Raw genomic sequence first — 7,266 nt, forward strand, 5'->3', positions numbered from 1 at the left:
GAAGAGAGGAATCAGGCGGCCGCAGCTGAGGTGAAAAAGCTGCTGGATGCCGGTTTCATTCGGCAATGTTATTACCATGATTGGGTGGCTAATGTGGTACTTGTAAAAAAGCCGAATGGAACTTGGAGAATGTGCGTAGACTATACCGATTTGAACAAGGCATGTCCTAAGGATAGCTTTCCCTTGCCAAAGATTGACCGTTTGGTTGATTCTACGGCCGGCCATGCCCTCATGAGCTTTATGGATGCATACTCCGGTTTCCATCAAATTCCTCTATGGGAAGAAGATCAAGAGAAGACCGCATTTGTGATTGAGCAGGGGCTGTATTGCTACAAGGTAATGTCGTTTGGCCTCAAAAATGCCCCTGCATTATTTCAGCGACTTGTTAACACGGTCTTCAGAGATCAGCTCGGCCAGAACATGGAAGCGTACATTGACGACATGATAGTCAACTCAAAGGAGCCGGCCGACCATCTGAAGGATCTACGAGAAACATTTACCGAACTCAGGCGGCACAAGATGATGTTAAACCCAAAGAAATGTGTCTTCGGTGTTGATTCCGGTAAATTTCTCGGATTTTTAATTGATCAACGTGGAATTGAGGCCAACCCTGAAAAAATTCAAGCTGTCTTGGACATGAAGTCTCCAAAAACAATCAAAGAATTGCAAAGACTGACCGGCTGTTTGGCAACACTCGGTCGGATTTTATCAAGATCAGGGGATAAGTGCCGATACTTTTTTCAGACCATCAAAAAGAAAGTTATGTTTGAGTGGACGGAGGAGGTAGAGGAAGCATTCGTACAGTTAAAAAGTCATCTACATACATTGCCTTGGCTCATCAGTCCACTCAAGGGTGAGAAGTTGTAAATCTACCTCGCTATCTCAGAGCACTCTTTAAGTGTTATCCTGCTTGTTGAAAGGGACGACCACCAGATCCCAGTCTACTTTATTAGTCATGTGCTACACAATGCCGAGCTTAGGTACCCCCTTATTGAAATATTTGGGCTGGCGTTGTACATGGCATCTAAAAAGCAGTTGTCGTATTTCATGGCACGTTCAATAGTGGTTTATACTGATCAACCACTCAAAAAGTCGTTTGCAACTCTAAAAGCTAGTGGCCGCATGCTTAAGATGGCCTTAGAGCTAAGGGGTTTCGACATTGCGTTCGAATCCAGAAAATCCATAAAGGGGCAGGCCTTTACTGATTTCTTGGCTGAGATGATGCGGCCGGATTTACAACCGGCCGGAGACCAGATCTGGAAGGTGTTTGTAGATGGTAGTGCAACAGCGACCGGATATGGCGCTTGAGTTATTTGTCAATCCCCCGAAGGGGATAGGTTTGAATATGCATTGAGGTTTCAGTTTCAAACCTCCAACAATGAGGTCGAGTATGAGGCTCTCCTAGCCGGCCTTAGAATGTGTAAGGCGGCAGGAGTAACAAAAGTTGATGTGAGCTTGGACTCCCTGCTAGTAGTCGGCCAGGTGAATGGAAACTTTGAGGCAAGAGAGTCGACTATGATGAAATACTTGAAGATAGTCAAAGAGGAGGCCAAGGGCCTAGATCATTTTACTCTACAACAAGTTCCTCATTTGTCTAATCATCAGGCGGATGCCCTCTCTAAATTAGCATCCTCGGCATCATGTGATACTCCCAAATCAATATTTTGGGAAGTGAAATAAAGAAGGAGTATTGATACCGAGCCAGTATAAATCATTGATAGAAGCTCCACTTGGATGGACGGAATCATTTCCTACCTGAGGGATGGATCACTCCCGGCCGATCCAAAAGAGAACTGGCTGATGAAAAAGAGAGCGGTCTGGTTCGAAATGAAGTAGGGGGAGTTGTTTAAGAAAGCATTTGTGAATCCATACTTGAAGTGTATTACCCCTGAAAGGGGCATGATGTGCTGGATGACCTTCACCAGGGGCAGTGCGGCTCCCACATTGGAGGACGAGCCCTGGTTGAAAAGGCTACCCATCTGGGGTACTACTGGCCGAGCTTAAAGACGGACGCCATGAAAATGGTGAAAAATGTGACAAGTGCCAAAGATTTGCAACCTTGAACCATCGCCCAACTAACAGTTTGTCGGCCATAAGTAGTCCGCTCCCCTTTGCTAAATGGGGGATGGACATCTTAGGTCCCTACACGCCAGCATCTGGCCAAAGGCGATATGTGTTTGTAGCAGTAGACTACTTCACAAAATGGGTAGAGGCCGAGGCCGTCCGGGGCATCAAGTGGACGGATGTCTCACCTTTCATTTGGAAGAGCATAATTACTCTGTTTTGCGTACCACAGTCAATGGTGTTCGACAATGGACCACAGTTCGAAACGCCTCAACTCAACGAATGGTTGGGATACCAGGGCATAGCTCATTGCTTTGCTTCGGTCGGCCGACCGCAAGCCAACGGCCAGGTAGAAGCGTACAACAAGCTGATCTCCAATGGCATCAAGCGCAAGCTTGAAAAAGCAGGCGGCCTATGGGCTGATGAGTTGGTCAATGTGTTATGGTCCATACGAACAACAGCCAAGAGCTCCACAGGAGAAACCCATTCGTTTTGGTCTATGGTGCTGAGGCTGTTCTCCCAATTGAGATGTACAAGCCTACTCTTAGGGTGATGTTGTACGATGAAACGACCAATTGGGAGGCCATGAAGACTGCCTTAGACTTCCTTCCAGAAGCTAGGGGCAATGCGGCGCTTAGGCACGAAATTTATCGCTTAAGGATGACAAGGGCATATAACCGGCGAGTGTCAAAGCGTCCGCTGAAAATGGGAGATCTGGTTCTAAGGAAAATGGAGGCTGTAGGTCGGGCAAATGAAGATGGAAAGCTGACCCCAAACTGGGAAGGGCCGTATCGAATCAGTGAAGAAGTCCGAGATGGTACTTACCATCTCGAAGCCTTGAACGGCCGACCGATTCCACGCACATGGAATACGGACAATCTCAAAAAATATCATGATTAGAAGTTTTCGTACTTAGCCAAAAGCTGTATACAGCTAGGTCTTAATGACCGAGCCTTGTAATTAAAGCCGTACGGCCTAACAATGTAATCTTGACAAAGTTAATGAAAAGTCAGGCATTGTTATCTTGTTGAGTTATTTGTTTTTGCATTGCGTACGTCTTTGTTAAACAAATTAAAAGGCCGAGTAAAGGCCATAACAATGTTGCTTGCAACATAGCATATAAAAGCTAAACAAGATAAAAATATATATAAAGAATGATTACTAAGACCACAAAATAATATATACTTTGATAAGTATTGACAAGAGTTCGTCCCCCATTAGGACGAATGGAGAAAGGCACAAGGTACCCTAAATTCGCCAAGAAGATAATCTTCTCAAAAGGGAACAAGGGCATACCTAGGTAAAAAGCCCAGCCAAACTTAGAAATTTTAAAGTTGAGATATTACTTGAAATTTCTTGAGTATGTCCGAGCGATAAATTCAATGGACAGCTCACATAAGGCCAATATACGGCCGCAATAGTAGATTGATTCGGCATTACGCCTAGTCCAAGGGCAATCATTACTATGATTTGATTAACTTGGTAGCAGTCATACCCTTTGAGGCATAAAAACTACCAAGTCAATCAAACCATTCAAAATATGGACTAGGCGAACGCCAAATAAAGGAGCATCCCCCCCATCGTACGGAAACGCAAAAACATGTAAAAATATGAAAATTTTGCTAAGTACGAAATAGATGAAAAGAAAAACTTGCATTAATTAAAAACCGCTCAAAGGGCGGCAAAATATCTTACAAAAATCGCTCAAAAAAGGCGGCACTTAATAAAAACAGAAATTGTTCAACAAAGGCAGTAAAATGTAAAGCTGAAATCAGGGGGTGGCCTGGGCTCTAATTAGTTGGGTTTTAGCCTTGGACGGGCTCCTCGGAGGCAAGAAGGGATGCATCATCAGCGGGCTCTTCTTTGCTTTCCTCTTCGCCTTCAACTCCGTCCGCCACCTCTTCATTTTCCTCATCTTCTGAGGTAGTCGACGTAACGTCCAGCTCAGGAGAAGGCTGCCCGACCTTCTTAGCCTGCTCCCTGCGGTAGACGAAGTTGAGGCATTTGGTGAAGCGTTCCTGATAATAGGCGGCCTCACCCTCATCCACCATGAGCTCGAATACCTCGAAGAAGTGGCTTTTCAACCTATCCTCAGCATTCTGCTCGATGCGGACGACCTCGTCTGCGCTAGGGGGGCGAGGTGCTTTCAGCTGTTGGGTTAAGTCCTCAACGGACTTCTTTAAAGTCTCCACCTCAGCTCGAAGAGAGTTCGCCTCATCCAAGGCCTCTTTCAAGTTCTTTTGGGTTAAGGCCACATCGCTCTTAAGCTTCTCTGATGCCTCAAACCCATCTTTCCAGCGCTGGCCGTCTAGGACAGCCTAATCCCTTTCTTGTCTCATGGCGTCCCTGGCCACGGTCTCTTGTTCGAGAGCCTTGCCCAGCTTCACCAGATCTTCAGCTTGTCGCGCTGCCTTATCGGACAACGCGTTAATCTGGGTCTCAAAGTACCGATGCTGGACGGCCGTCTCCCCATTAACGGTATCCTGGGCCTTTTGAACCCTATCCAAGGCTCGCTTTAGCTTCTCATTTTCCTTATCCTTCCATTCAAGGAGGTGGTCAGCCGCAGGAAGAGCTGCGTACAAGAGAAAACGAGTTAGCAAAATAAGAATGAAAAATTGACTAAGTGTGAAAGTTAAAAAAGCTACCTCAGCGCTGCAGTTAATCATTGGGCCGAGGAAGCCCTCATGGATTCCCCGCAGCTTGTCTCGCAGCTCAGCAGGGACGGCTCTGGTCATGACTTCCCTCATGGCCTTCCTGTCCGACCCAGTAAGAGACTGGCCAGGCAGCTTCATGTTCTACTCCTCCGTAATGTCTGTACACGGGCGCAAAGAGTTTAGCATGAGTAAGCATACTTAAAGAGAAAAAGCGTGCAAAGGTGCTTAAACTGGCCGTTTGAGAAGCTGGGAGGAGAAAGAGGGTTGAAGGTGAATGGAGGAGACGGCGCAGGCTCATCACCTTCCTCACCCGTGCGGTCAGGTTGGTCACTGGCCAACTGAGAGGCCTCTAGCCAATCAGATTCTTGGACTCTTTGGACGGGCGAAGTCACTTCAAGCCTAGTCGGTTTTACCGGGGCCGACTTACCCCTATCATCCGATCTCTCGGACTTATCATGGAATGGCATGGCGGCCGGATCCACGGACTTGGAGGCCCCGTTATCACCCAGTCGGGGTTGTTCTCCTTTGGACTGCTTAGATGCAGTCCGCGACGTAATCTTTGCCGCAGTGGTGGAAGTGGTCTTAGATGCGACCATCTTCCTTTATTTAGACACCTTCCCGTCCTTGTCATTTTTTGCAGCCGAGGACGACTGCTTTCGTTTGGCCCTAGGGGTTGGAGTTAAAAGCTGTGAAGAGAAAACAAAGTTAAACACTATAAAACTTTGTCAACGTCTGTGTATATACAGTTGGGATCCTACTCCCAACATACCAACTCGGACGAAATATATATATATATATATAAGGAGCAGCGTCCGTGTATGCTTAGGAAGAAGCTTCCTCCCAATCTATCAACACGAACGCAAGATTTAGAAAGGATTCATACCTCCTTAGTTTGCTCGTACATTCTTTGAAGAGCCTTGTAACGGGTCAGGTCGATCTCAGACATGTCAACCTCCCCCTTCTGCTCAGCATCCAACATGGCGTACGCTTCCGCTGCAAAATTGAAAAGGAAAAAGAGTTAGAAAAATTTTCACTCAAAATAACAAGTGTACAAGGGAAACCTAGACATCCCACCTTGGGGCAAGTTCTTGTATAGGTTGCAGGCCGACATAAATGTTGGATCCCTAAGCCAACTGGTCAAAGGGACCCAGTTCTTAGGGACGGCCACCATCTTGCCATCCTTGTTCCCCTTCTTGACCTCGAAGTACTCAAGCAAGTATGCTTGGCTGGGGTGGACAGGCGGCTTGTACGGCTTATGGACCCCACGGCCAAGCTGGATTGGCTTGGCATTGAATCGGTTCATCCTAAGGTTAAACTCCACATCTTTAGTCTTGATGCGGTAGAACTGATTCTTCCAATCTCGCCACTTGGAGACACGGTCGACCACCACCATATAGTCTTTGGTGGTACTAAGAATGAACCAGCCGTCCGTGTGCTTCTCTAGCTTAGTCATGGAGTGCATCTCATAAAAAACCGGAAAGTCCGGCTTGAAGCCCTTGCGGATGCACGTCACAAGGTACCCGAACATGTTCAGCCAGCTGTTCAGCATCAACTGGAAGAGGGCTATGTTGTACTCGTTGAGAACAGTGCGGACGAAAGGGTGAAGGGGGAAGCGGAGCCCAACATCAAAGGCGGCCCTATAGACGCAGAAGGCTTTGCGCCAAGGCCGCTGATCCTCGCACGCGGCCACGGAGTGAGATTTCCGTGGCGTCGACAAGTTGAAGCCCTCACCCAAATGGAGGAACTCCTTGTACTCCTCAAATCTGTCATTGACGTAGCCCAAGGCTGTGCTACCCACTGTACAGGCGTACGGATCCTTGAAGTTGTCTATGTTGGCGACCGGAGCCTCGGCCGTCTCTTCTCCCTCGGCCGTTTCGCCTTCGGCCTTGGCCTCTTCTTCAGCCTCCTCATTCCCTTGATGAGGGGCGGTACCAAATGCGGAGGACAACACTCTGTCCAAGTCTGCAGCCTCGGCCGAGCTTCGGCTCTTAGAGATGCGGCCGCCCCCAGATGAGGGAGGCTCTTCAGAAACCAAGGGACTTTTACCCTTGTCTTTAGCAGCGACCGCCCTGGCTTTCGAAGAAGGGCCACTGCGAGGGGGCAGGTCGGACGGTTCGTTAATAGAGATCCCAACTCTTGGCCTGTCCAACCTGCTATGTTGGAGATGGGGTGGCAAGGGAGTTGAAGAGGACGGCCTAGAAACGGCCGCCCTAGAAGAGGTAGGAGGTCTCTCACGAGATCGCAACCCGTCCAATTCTCTGGCCGAGTTGGCTGGTTATAAGGACCTTGGTTCAGGGGTTGGCCCAGACACCCCAGCAGCAGACGTCCTGTGCACGTTGGCGCTCTTCAAAAGAATAAGTTACTTCCACGACCGAGCAATCAGTGCCCGTGGAAGCGATCGTAGGAGTGGTGGAAGGAGTTTCTAAGTCAGTATTATTTGGGTCATATGGAGTCCTAGGATTCACCAGACTGCCGTCTGGATTTCTGGCCGCATGCCGATCATGCGTCTGCATTGTTCTTGCCATGTTCAACTGCAGTGATAGAGAAT

Source organism: Chenopodium album, chromosome 2, assembly GCF_948465745.1.
Source record: "Chenopodium album chromosome 2, dcCheAlbu1.1, whole genome shotgun sequence".
NCBI lineage: Eukaryota > Viridiplantae > Streptophyta > Magnoliopsida > Caryophyllales > Amaranthaceae > Chenopodium > Chenopodium album.